A 13,951-nucleotide genomic window follows, 5' to 3' on the forward strand; every position below is an offset into this window, starting at 1 on the left:
GTGTACTGTTTGAGAGGTCTGCGGTCGAAGTTTGGCCGGGGTCTAGGGAAATTTTGGCGAGGTGATTGATAGTGAGCTTGTTGGGTATTGTAGGCTTGGTAGACGTGTGCTGGTTGGGAGTATGCAGGAGGCAGAAATGATTGGTAAGTAGGTGGCAGAGCTTGGTAGGAGGGTGAGGGTGCTTGGTAATTTGGGATAGGTTGATATGTGAGTGGAGGTAATGGGTAGGTTTGGTATTTGACTGGGGATTTTGTCCTCTATGCAACCACTACGGCACTCACATCCCTTTTCTTGGATGTGCCACCAGACTGTAAAGCCTTGTCAGTAGCCTGCAATGCTTCGAAATTAGTGACCATACCACTTTTGATACCTTCCTCGATCCTTTCCCCTAGCTTGATGATGTTGGAAAATTTCTGGCCTTCGATCAACATCAACCTCTCGTAGTACTGTGGTTCCTAAGCTCGGACAAAAAACCTGTGCATCTGTTCTTCTTCTAAGGCTGGCCTGACCTTAGCAGCTTCAGATCTCCAATGAGTAGCATACTCGCGGAATGTCTCCGTGGGTTTCTTATTTAAATTCTGGATGTAGAATATATCTAGCGCATTCTCTGTATTAAAACTGAATCTGTCCATGAAATCGGACGCCATACCTACCCAATTTGTCCACTTCTTGGGGTCTTCGCTAATGTACCAATATAGAGCATCCCCTTTCAAACTTCTCATAAAGAGCTTCATGCGGATCTTTTCATCTCTCCCGACTCCGACCAAATTATCGCAGTATGTCCTCAAATGGACTCTGGGATCTCCTGTGCCATCAAACATTTCGAACTTGGGAAGTTTGTACCCCTCCGGAAGTTCAACATCTGGCTGGATGCAAAGGTCCTCATAATTTAGCCCCTCGATGCCTTTATTTCCTTCAACACCCAGGACTCGGCTAGTAAGTTTCTTGATCTATGCGGCCAGGTTCTTGATAAGAGAGTCTTTGTCATCAGACTCAGGTGTGCTTGAAATGGGTTGCGTGGGATGCAGCATAGTTTCCACATAAATGGGATTGTTGTGATGAGGGTAAGAATGGTCATTTGTAGAGTTTAGTGGTTCGGGGATGAGTAATGGGATGTTACTTGAAGTGTGGCATGTGTTGCAGTGGTGATGGGGAGCGGGTTGATTTTGTGGTTTCGGGATGTTTTGTGGGGGTGCGGGGTTTTGAGTGTTGGGAAAGTTGACATCTGGGGTAGTGAGGGAAAATGACAAGCTGGCCAAATTCCAGACTTTGTCTAGTTCTTCCTGAAATTTCAATAACTTTCGTTCAAGCTGGGAGGCACTTTCCTTGGAAACCTGAATACCCTGGGAAGTCTCTACCCTTTCAACCGAATTCTCCTTCCTGATGTTACCCAAGTCTTCCATTTTCCCTTTGTTCTTGTTTCTGATAGGACCTGGAGGAGGAGGAGGTGGAGGGACCTTGGATCTCGTAGAGTATGATGATGCCAGAGTGCAACGGACTAACCCTTTGGGGAAGGGGAATAAAACAAAAAGTAAAACAAAAAGGTAACAAGTTAGTAAAGATTATGAGGAGAAAACGTTGCGATATTTAAACACATAGTGCAAGAATATAAATCGTGTCCTAATTCGGGTGCCTCGTTGTGCCCGAGGTAGGCCTAGCGACAAGTTGATTTGGAGAACTTATAATGCTAAGTGCCTCATTTTTATTGATAAAAATAAGATGAATCCCAAAACGACACTAAAATAGCAGAAAAAATAAAAATGTCACTAATGGCCGTGGGCCTTATTACATTAAAGCAAAAGAAAGACTCCTAAGTCCTAACTACTTGGTCCCAGAAGGACCTTCCCCAGACTCGGCATCTTTGGCTCCATCGAACAGCTTCACCAGCTCACGCAATCCCAGCAGCAAGTAAGCTCTAGCCAAATGTCCCCCTTCACTTCCCCCAGCATTCTAGCAGTTTTCGATCTTTTGGATGAACTTCCTTTCCAATTCTACCAAACCTCTCTCCAAATACCCTAGTCGCTTGTTGGCACTGACAACCATATCTTTCCATTCCTCGATCAACTTTTGATGGGCTTCTTGAATTTCCCGGTGCTCATTCTCGTGCTCCCGAATCCTCTTACACAATTGGTTGTACTTAACCCGCTCCTCAGCCTTCTCGTCGACGACCCTGTGACCTTGAGCAAACCCTCGTTGTCCCAAGCCATCATGATCATCCTCCAGCCAACCTGAGTAGTATGGCAAACAACCGGCGTGATATCTGTCCGGCTCAATAGAATCTCTCCCCAATATGATTTTGCAGTGCCACATGTGCTGAGCTTGGCACTTATGAGGGCTATCAACATCCTGAAAGTCGGCCTTGAAATGACCCATTTTGTCGACCCTCGGTATAACCTGCTTCCTTCCTGCCTGTCTCATGACTCGGAGAGGGACATAAGGATAAGTTCCTCTCAGGCCGATGAGAATAAGAAATGGTGCATCCCGAGATCGGACAATGAACTCTTAAGTAGGGAACCATTCAAACATCCACTGCACTTGGTCTTCTTTCAGATTTTCAAACAGCTCTACCCATCCTTTAGCATCTTCTGGTTGAGCGAACATGTTGGGCATATAGTTCATTCGCCTTGGCTGATGGAAGGCGATATGATCATCCCAGTCCCTACGTAGGATCTCCTGCCGATATTCACCCTTTTGGAGGTGCTCCATGAGCCAAAGTTGGAGTAGTAAGTTGCAACCATCAAAGTGATTGGCCCCTTGCTGACATTTTTCTAGGGCTCGGTATATCTCCGCGACAATCATTGGTACTATGCTGAAAGGCTGCCCGCCGATTCCTTCCGTTAGAGTCTTGGTGACCATGGCTAGTCTGGTATGGATCCTAGCCTTCTTCATAGGAAACACTATCATCCCCAAAAAGCAGAATATGAAGACGAAGACTCTTCTGTGGATATGCCCCAATGAGGTAAGGGCGAATTCGTCTGGGTAAGTGCGGTAGGACTTGTTATGGCCGTACCTCTCGTACAGATAGTCGAAAGGAATGTAAGAGTACTTCAAACAAGTCAAGTCTGGGTTTTTCTTCAGTCCCATCATCTTGAGGAAACCCCTACCATGCGATTTTCTGGCATAAGCAAACCCGGAGTCTCCCGAGGAACACCAGCTAACCCTCCGATTTCTTCGAGCAAAGGGGTCATTTCAAGGTCCCCAAAGTGAAACACCGATCTATCACTGTCCCAGAATAAGGTTGCAGCCTCTATGGTTTTGTTGTCGGGCTGGATTTCCAAAAGAGAAGGCAAATTCCCCAAATATTTGCGGACGAGAGTCTGGTCACTAGAGTGAAGGTCTTCCCACAAGCTTAGCAACCTTGGGTGAATGTTGGTTACCATGCCGAATCTGGGGACTTCGTGCCTCATTTTCTCCAAAACAAAGTGTTAGACACTTACCCCACCGGACTCGACTATTTAAACCAATAATTTGCATAAACGAAATTTAGTTCTCCAAATAAATGCACAGAATATGGTGGTGTCCGTTTGGATTCCAAGGAAACCCAGTGGGCTTTGGACAAGGCTATCTTAAAGAGTCATTATGTGGACGGTATAACTGACTCAACTAGGTTTGACAGTGATGCATGCGCAGTTAAAACAGAGTAAGGTTTCTATGGGGTTTAGACCGGTACCCTTGAGCGGATAACTCAAGAGGGAAAGGCACGGAACCGCCGACTGCACCGCTGATCGACTGGTTTTACCGCAAATACGCCTTTACCAAATTTAGGGGGTAATAATATCGGAAGGGCGCAACCACTCATTATAAACGTTGCTATGGGATTTTGTTTGGCACGAGTGAAATATGATGTTGAAGATGCAGTTACAAGAATGAAACAAATTGTCACGTATTTGCACATTTATAAAATAATGATTACAATGATTGCTCATAATTACAACAGTACTGAAGGAAAGCAGTAAAGGCATTAAAGAAAAGAAAATAAAGAGCCAAGTCAGTTTCACAGTAGAAGAGAAATAAAGACATTAAATGAAAGCAATAGAGAAGTAATAAAGTCAAAAATAACATGAAATGGTAAAAGCCTGAAGAAAAATCCCCAGCAGAGTCGCCATGCTGTCGACGCCCCCTTTTTCTCGCGAAATCGGGTTTACGATATTTGGGAGGACAACTCTATTCCCTTTTGGGATTTGGGTTTTTTGGAATTGAAGAGTCGCCACCTAATGATTAAGTGCATTAGGACACTAAGGGTTTTTGAGTTGGAAAACCAGAGTTTGGGTAAGGGCTAGAAAGTATCTCGAGGGGAAGGTGTTAGGCACCCCTCAAGATCCACTAGTGTGGTTCTCGGCCATGCTATATTGTGACTTCATGTAATCAAATAAACAATCAAAGATTCAAATATACAACATTGCAAATAAGCTAAAAAGACATTGAAGGTAAGTAGGGAAGACAGATATTTACGAAAAGGTTTGAATGGTTTTACAAGAAGAGACGAAAACAAACAAAGGGAGAGGGGTCCTAGGTTCATGATTAATATGGATCATTAATGCAATACTCAGTAATTGCTCCTGGAAAAGGGGCTACATGAGATATTAGCGCATCAGTCATCATCTCCATATTCTACCCTTCCCACCCCGTAAAGGTTACTAAACGCGTGTGTTGGTCACGAATACTTACCGCGTGCTATTACCCATCCCGTTCTATAAGTCCTGGAGGGTATTTAGGACCACTACTCCTATGTGGTAGGGACTAGGCTGAACCCTTAAGTTTAAAGGCAAAATGCTAAGCGACATACATAATAGGACTGCACATAAGGGAACATACGAAATCAAATAAAGGCTCACAGATCCCTCCTCAAATAAACGCATAATTAGCTCGTCTTAAACACATTCAAGGTCTCAAAGATAGGAGTTTTTTACAAAGGAATAGGTAACAGCAGTTAAAGCGTGGTTTTAAAAAATAAGGTAGCAACAGTAATTTAATGAGGTACAGGACAAGTAAAATAGCACGATTCTGGGCAGAGGTAGGTAACCCAGTGATTTGAGAACATAAAAATCAGAAACTCAGTAAGAGTAAATAGGTGCACCATTTCAAAATCGCTTCCAGATGGAGCAGAGTTTTTAAAAAAAAATAGAGTGAACTTCAGAGAATCAAAGCAAGAATGGGAGCGGCAGAGTTCGAAATTAAAAGAAGTTGGTTGGTCCTAAACACGATTAATCAATTCTTATTGGGCCTAAAGTTTGCCTAGGCGTCGTATACATTGTCTGATTATTTTAAGGAATGGACGTGCATATTTGATTCTGATTTTTCTAAGGTACGCATGATAATGCATTTGCAGAAACGTTTCAAACACTTAGCCATATTTTAGCAAAGTTATTATACTAACATGTTAATTAACCACTGTAATTTGAACGAATAAGAAGTCCTAAAGGCAGTATATCTAATGCACATAGGAGTACCTAAAACATGATTTCTAACATGCCGATGCAGTAATGACAGTTTATTTGGCTTGTTGTTAATTTATTAAAATTACGAAGTGAGTACAATAACATACTGAGAGTTCATGACCTAAAACATGATTTCTAACACATGAAAATGCATGCCCTAAGCAGGTTATCTATTGCGCAAATAGGTAAATAAAACCTATAAACAAGTTTTCTACCCATTACTTAAAATAAACATGCATTCCCCTCCCTCATGTTCACTATTCAGCCCCAATCGTTCATTTACAAATTATTACAAACCAATAGTATATGAATTACACTAATAAATAAAAAAAATAAGAAGTTATTCTATAGGGAGCCTTCAATCAGGCCCAGACTTCCAACCTCACATACTTCGAGTTTCACAGCCTTTGCCATGGTCTAGGTGCGGCAAAGCTCCCTAGGGCCCCATTGGTTCCCTGGCCAATACCAGCACCTAAACACTTAGAAGAATGAAGGACAGGTGCAGTGTGGGATTACCAGCCTTATGTGTCAAAGTTCAGTGAGTACTCAGAGGTACCCAAAGCAATGCTCACACGAAGGGGGCAGAACCTATTCTCTAAGAGTAGTGTGAAGTGCAGGAAGAAGTAGTTTAAAAGAGTTTTCAAAAACAAGGGATTTGTTTTAAAAAAGAAGCACCAGTTCAACAGTATAGGATTGCATACAAGGATCATGGGGAAAGGGAACAGATAGATCACATAATGCTAGAGGAGATACAGAGATTTACTGGAGCATGACTACACAGAATCAGAAGATTCAGGGGACCAAGAAATGGTCAAACTTAAACATAATACTTAGACAGCAACAGGGGGAGGGGGACAATTATAACAGTTAAGATAAACATCAGTTAGAAGCATGTAAATCAAGCAGGACATATAAAGTGCCAGGGATCAGGGGAATTAGGAAGTGGTAAAGTTTAGGCATAATAATGTACAACAATAGGATACAGGCATAGTAAGTAGAAGTTAGGGATAGACAATGTCATATTACAGACTTTGAATATAAATCAGAAGACATGGTAAAATACTAAAACAAAAGAATCAATAACATGTTGAGCAGTAGAAGCGTAAATAGAAGAAAATCAAGAAGATAATGAACTGAAACAAGAATAAACACATTGATTGAAGACTTGAAGATTAATTAGGACATACCAGTAAGAGCGCAAGAGCAGGATGCCAAGACAAAGTGATAACGCAATATTAGCCTTGGCTTACAGCCAGCTAATAATAAGCAAGAGCAGAGAACTGCAATAGAGCAAAAGGCAAGAGAGAAAGAGCACAAGAGAATGTAGAATTGAGAGTATTCAGTGATGTGTGTCTGTGTTTTGCTAATGAAAGAGTAGAGTATTTATAGTTCTGGAAACGAGTAGAAAAAATAAGGTAAGAAGTAAAGTGTAGTATAACTATAGAAGTAAATACAATTAGAATCCCAATCAATGTAAGTACTCCCCTTCAATTGGGGAGTCCTAGTTCAAACGGCTACCATAGTGACAAATAAGGAAAGAGAACTAATTGAAAGACTAATTTCAATCATACAAAGAGTAGTAAAGAATAAGGCATGTGATTAGGACCAGGTACAGAACATATGAATTAAGGAAAATAAGAATCAATTGGCGACATGCTTGCATATAAAATAAGGCAGAGTATTATTCTGAAAATCAGTAAAGAGTCCTAAGGCAAGTAGCACAGTTAAAGGAAAATACACAAAATCAGTAAAGAGTTCTAAGGCAAGTAGCACAGTTAAAGGAAAATACACAAAATCAGTAAAGAGTTCTAAGGCAAGTAGCACAGTTAAAGGAAAATACACAAAAGGATCAATACAAGTAACAAGTAACAAACCGTAGGAATCATCAAGCATTTAAATAGCAGTCATGCGATTAACAGGGAGAAGTACTCATAGAACAGCAGGAATTAATGGTCGGAACAATGAATCAACGCAGGAGTTGCAGAGAACACATATATGCATAGTCAAGTAGCAAAGAAACAACCCAAAATACCTAGGGTTTCATCAATACTCGTTAAAATAATATAAAATCAGGAGATAATAGCTTAAACACAGTAGAGACGTTAAAAATTATAAGAAACCTTTCGGAAAACAGGGTCAAGAAACCCTAGTTTCAAATAGAAGACAAAGATGCTTAAAACTTGATTATTTGTAAAGATCGAGTAAAGAAAGGTTTAAAACATGAAGGAATGGGTAACAAATCGTTAAAATACATATGGGTTTTTAAGAGACTTGGGTCGAGGTTAGGGTTTCCTAAGAAAACAGAAGAAGTAGAGGTAACCTGGCCGTGAAACTCAGGAACCATGGTGATTAGAACACCATCGAGTCAAAACTCGCCGGAGAAAGGCCGGAAACAAACCAGGCGAAGCTTCAGTGTCCGACTTGTATGGCGGAGGCTTCTGGGGTCTCAAGGATAGAGGGAATCGGCGAGATAGGGCTTCATGGCGGCTGGTGGTTGAAAGAGGTGAGGCTGGAGGTGACCGGAGAGATGGTGGAGGTCATCGGAGAAGAAGAACCAGCAGGTTCTAGAGAGAAGGGAGGGAGGAAGAGACGAAGTAGAGAGAGAGTGTCTCGAAGACTGAGGGGTCGAGGGGGGGTAGTTAGATTTAATTAAGGAAAATAGATCTGGGTCATTGATCTTACTTGATCAACGGCTCGGATTAAATCGGGGTTGGGCCGGGTTTTATTAGGAATTGGGCTGGGATGAGTTTAATTGGGTATTGGGTCAATTAAATCTGATAAAATTGAAATAATAAAGCGGTTGTTTATTAAATAGCCAATTTTCCCTTTTTTTATTATTTTATAAAATGGTTAAAAAGATTTTAAAACAAATTAAAGGTACTGAACTTAATTAATAACGTATAAATATTAATCCAAAAATACTAAAAAATGATTTTATAATTGTAAAATATCGTTAATTGTAAAATAGGCTATAATTGCAATTATATGCAATTTGGCTTTAAAAAAATACCAAACAAATGTGTAAAAATATGCAAAAAGTTACCATAATTATATCTTGGTGTAAATATGAGAATGAAAATAAATTATTCACCAAAAATGCTAGTCTGGGAATAATTATTGAATTTTGTACTATTAAAATAGATAATAAATTGATTTTAAAATCTTTTAAAAAATAAGGGAAAAATACCAAAACTCTTGGGCATGCTTATATATGCATGTACATGCTATTTGAGAATATTTTGAGTATATAAAAATATGTAAGGAAAAATTGGGTGTCAACAGTAATCCTCTCTCAGAGTGAAAGGAATGGACTTCTCCAGAAATAGCTATAAAAACTGATCCCAGGTAAGTACAGGCGAACTAGCTGGTCTAATAATCTCTCCACCATCTCTTGGTAGAACCAATAATTTGAAACATTGCAAAGTCGACCCTATTGGTCTCAACAATACCCATGTTGCGCAACACCCCGTGGTAACTATCCGAGTAATCATGTGGGTCCTCAGAAGGTGCACCGTTTAAATGAATAGGAAAGAGCTTGGTAATTTATCCAGCCTCAACAAGGCCTCAGAAGATATAGCGGGCCTATCCCCGGCCTGTGCCGCCACAACCGACTGAATTATCCCAACTGGCTGGGCTGCTGGAGTCTGATATAGGGAGCCACCTGCTTCGGGGTGTGAGTAGCGGGAGTCTGTGCTCCTCCCCGAGGCTGAAAGACGGTTAGTGCCACCAGAAATGTACTGGTCTGAGCCACACTCTCCATAAGGCCCGCCAAGCGGACTACGGCGTCCTAAAGCATTGGAGTGGCTATGAATCCCTCTGGGACCTGAGCTGGTCCAACGGGCACGGTCTGAGCTGGGACCTCCTCCTCATGATCAATTTGAGGCTCCACTTCGGGTGTTGCTGCTCGAGCTCTAGGCTGAGCTCTGCCTCTGGCTCGACCTCGGCCTCGGCCCTTAGTAGTAGCTGTCATAGGGGACTCCGGCTCCTGTCTGGCTGTAAATGTTGTACGTGTCCTCGCCATTTGTGAGAGAACAAGAATAGAATGGTTCAATCATCAATTATAGAATGAAATCACACGGTACAAAACGAAAAAAGTGAAATTTTTCCTAAAACTTCATAGCCTCTGGAAGATAAGTACAGAGGTCTCTGTACCGATCCAGACTCTACTAAGCTTGTTCATGACTCGTGATACCTAGGCAACCTAGTGCTTTGATACCGACTTGTCATGACCTGAAATTTCCACCCTTGGGACCGTGATGGCGCCTAATATTTCACTTGCTAGGCAAGCCAACGTTAGATATAGTTATTAACCATTTTTAACGATTCAAATCAAATGAAACCCAATAAGCTGAATAAACTGAAATAAAGTAAATAACCTAATAAAAGGTGATATCCAAATACAATCCCAGAACTGGTGCCACAAATACACGAGCGTCTAGAGTACTACAAATAATAGCCTAAATAAAAGTATAATTTTCTGAATCTAAATAAACAGCTAAGGTGATGTAGGAGAGGACTTCAGGGTTGCGAATATTGTGCAGTTGTACCTCATGTCTCCGTCAAGAACTGGATCCAAAAAAATCTACTGAACACCGCTATGACCCACTCCAAAATCTGCACAAAAAGTGCAGAGTGTAGTATAAGTATAAGCTACCCCATGTACTCTGTAAGTACCGAGCCTAACTTCGGCGAAGTAATGACGAGGCTAAAGCGAGTTACTTAAAATAACCTATACGTAGTATAATAATAATGATAGCAGGGAAGGAAAACATGAAATAAAAGTAAGGAGGTTAATTTATGAAAAAGAACTTAATCTTCGCAATCAAAGAACCCAGAATAAAAGATCTCGTAACTTCATATAAAGACGCTGGAAGCCAACACAATAACAACAACGAATGCAACATACAAAATTCGTTGCGGCGCGCAACCCGATCCCACTGTACACACACAATCCTCCCTTATTTCACCATAGCATCATTTATCAATATCAAGATTCGCATAAAAAATCGTTGCGGGGCGCAACCCAATCTCATCATATCATCATAATCAATGTCATAATCCTCCCTTCACCATTTCATAATTTATCAATATCAAGTATCACGTACACAATTGTTGCGGTGCGCAACCCGATCCCACCATATCATTTTAATCAATATAAAATCCTCCCTTATTCCACCATTTCAATTTATCATCCTTCTTGTTGTGGCGTGCAACCCAATCCTCAAACAATTTCAATAAACATAAACAATCAAATAATTTAAATTACAAGAATTTCTACAAGAAAGAGCATGAGTAAAGCCAATAAATAAACCACGTATTAATCAAGGAATGCGACAACTATTACCAAAGTAACAAGATAAGTCATGTACATGACAATTAAGGCGAGCAAGTAAAACCGTTAAAGCAAGTAGCAATTAATCACGAATTCGTAAAAGGGATGAACAATTTAATACAAGGATAATTAATGACAAGTAATAGATTACGACATAGAAAGCAATTAAAGTACGTAACAGTTAAGACATGGCATGAGATAATTCATGAAATACGAGAAAAATAGGGAAACAATTATTTTGACGGTGTATATACACTCATCACCTCGCATATACGCTGTTTCACACGTAATTCACATAACATATAGTCCAAGGATTCCTAATTCCCTCAAATCAAGGTTAGACCAAACACTCACCTCGCTTCGCAATCAAAACAAAGCTCAACCGTGACCTTTCCTTAGTTCACCTCCATACCAATCGAATCTAACCAAAATCGACTTAATATCATCAAACAATGCTAGGGAAATCAATTACAATAGATAAAGCAAAGATCTTTACACTTTTCTCAAGAAGTCAAAAAAAGTCAACCCGAGGTCCGTCTGGCCAAAACCCTGGTCCAATGGTAGATTCTGACTACCCATGACCCCACGAGTTATTAGTGATTAGTTTCAAAATCTGAGCCCAAATCGACTCTCAAAACTCAATTTCTTATTTTTCAAAAACTTGATAAGGTTTCACAAATTTTCACTTTAAATCACATGATTTTGATGTAAAAATCTAAGATAAATTGATGGAATATGATTAGAAATGGATTAGGATCACTCACTCAAAGTTTGTAGATAAAATTTCCTCTTCAAAATCGCCCCATACCGAACCTATAGTTCCAAAATATGAAAATGAAGCTAAAAACCCCGTCCCTCAGCTTTTTGTCCAGTCGCAGGTGACGTAATTGCAACCTGGTGTCGCATACAAATGCGATAAATCCATCACAAAAGCGAAGAACCCACATCCCTCTGAAGTTGCAAATGCGACTTAATGTTTGCAAATGTGAACTTTGAATTTTCGCAAAAGCGATCTATGATCGCAAATGAGATCACTATTGATCCCAGGCCCCCTTCACAATTGCGAACACTAGGCTCGCAAATGCAACCCTAATAGGCTAGGCCATATGTCGCAAATGCGACTTCCAACCTCGCATTTGCGAAGCTTGCAATACCAGCTCACACCAGCAACTCTAACACTCTCCAAAACACTCCGAAATGCGTCTGAAACTCACCCCGAGTCCTCGGGGCTCTAAACCAAATATCAACACAAGTTTAAAAATATCATACGAACTCGCTCAAGCGATCAAAACGCCAAAATAATACCTAGAACTACGAATCGGACATCAAAATGTATGAAATTTTCGAAGAAACTCAAGAACTTGCAAAATACAATCGGACGTCTCCGAATCACGTCAAATCAACTCCGTTTTGCACCAAATTTTGCAGACAAGTCAGAAATAGTGAAATGAACCTATTCCAAGTTCCTAAACCGAAATCCGAATCCGGTAGCAACAAAGTCAACCTACGGTCAAATTTAGGAATTCTTTAAACCTTCAAATTACTAGTTTTCAACAAATCACGTTAAATCAAGTTAGGGACTTCCGAATTCGATTCTAGGCATACGCCCAAGTTCCAAATCACCATACAAATCCACCGGAACCGTCAAAATATAGATTCGGGTCCGTTTACACAAAATGTTGACCGTAGTCAACTCAAATTAGATTTTAAGGCAAAATTTCACATTTTCTTTAATTTTCCACATAAAAACTTTCCGGAACATGACACGGACTACGCATGCAAATCGAGGAATACTAAATGGAGCTAGCCGAGGTCTCGAAACACGAAAATAAAGGCTAAAACTCAAAATGACCTATCAGGTCATCACACAAACTATCCTAACCTATTTAGATCTTCTGCAATTACAAAACTGTAGTTAGATCCTAAACTGATTGTATTTATCAGTTTCTTTCTTTCTTTATAGGACATGAACTCCACATTTCAGCAACAATATATGTAGTAACCTTACGATACTTTTGTTGAGTGTTAAGGAGATTAAATTTTAATCTCAAATTTCGGAAACATGTATATTTGATCCTATTAATATTGGAGGCAAAATTGAGAACGAAGGCAAGCAAAATTTTAGATCTTAAAGGAGGAGGATTGTTATCATTTTGAAACTCAAGAATACACATGAAATAGTAGCCAACTACCTTACTTGAGGCCTCGGGACATATAAAATTACACTTAATTATGACCTCTTGATCACGAGACCGCTACGTTTATAGTTGTGCGGCTCGATAGAGACTTGCTCAACAAACATGCCATGCATTTTAATAAGAGTTGTTGGTGGCACTATCACTATCCTATAAACATTTATTGAACTATCTCAATCGAACCTTTATTATTTAGCCAGATTACAAATGGAACAATGCTCCTTAAATAAATTCAAAAACCTAATCCAAAGAAAAATGTAATGTCTGCGTTAGTACTTACTCCTTGGATCATGTCATATGTATTATATATTATGTATTAGTAGCACACAACTTTCATTTCATGATGTCCCAAACAAGCTTCACATTCATTGTCTCAGCCCCTTTAGGAGTGGCACGTAATAAGGCCATTTTCTTTTGTCTTAGAATCTACTCATCAGCTCAAGACAGCCCCCTCTAGCAAATATTACAACACGTATATGCACGTTACACCATTTATCCATAAGCTTGTTACAACCATATACTTTAATTTATCATCAATATTTCACTCTCCTTGATTTGGTGGACTTGCTCTCTGACTGCTAATGGATGCATAAATTTAATACGTTAATCTTGGTAAAAAAAAATAAACAGATATTGGCATATCGCGTACTTGAATTTCCACCACATCCTTCCTTATGTGTTGAAATATATATACAAGGCGAGTAGATAAGAAAAGAACGAGAAAGATATTTATTATCTTTCAAAAATCTTTGAGTTGTGCTTTTTTAAGTGAAGTTGAGTATGGGCGGATCTACATATTAAATTTGGGTGCTTCAGCACCCATTGAGCTTTACAAAGAGGTACAATTATATAGAAAATTTGAAGCATCTGATATGAAAAGGGGAGAAAGCACCCAGCAATCAAAAAAACTGATGGGTGCTTTAGTCAACAAAATATAGCTGCGGATTTAAAGAAGGTAGGGGTTGGAAGTTCGAACCACAGTTACG

The sequence above is a fragment of the Nicotiana attenuata genome, unplaced genomic scaffold (assembly GCF_001879085.1).
Source record: "Nicotiana attenuata strain UT unplaced genomic scaffold, NIATTr2, whole genome shotgun sequence".
NCBI lineage: Eukaryota > Viridiplantae > Streptophyta > Magnoliopsida > Solanales > Solanaceae > Nicotiana > Nicotiana attenuata.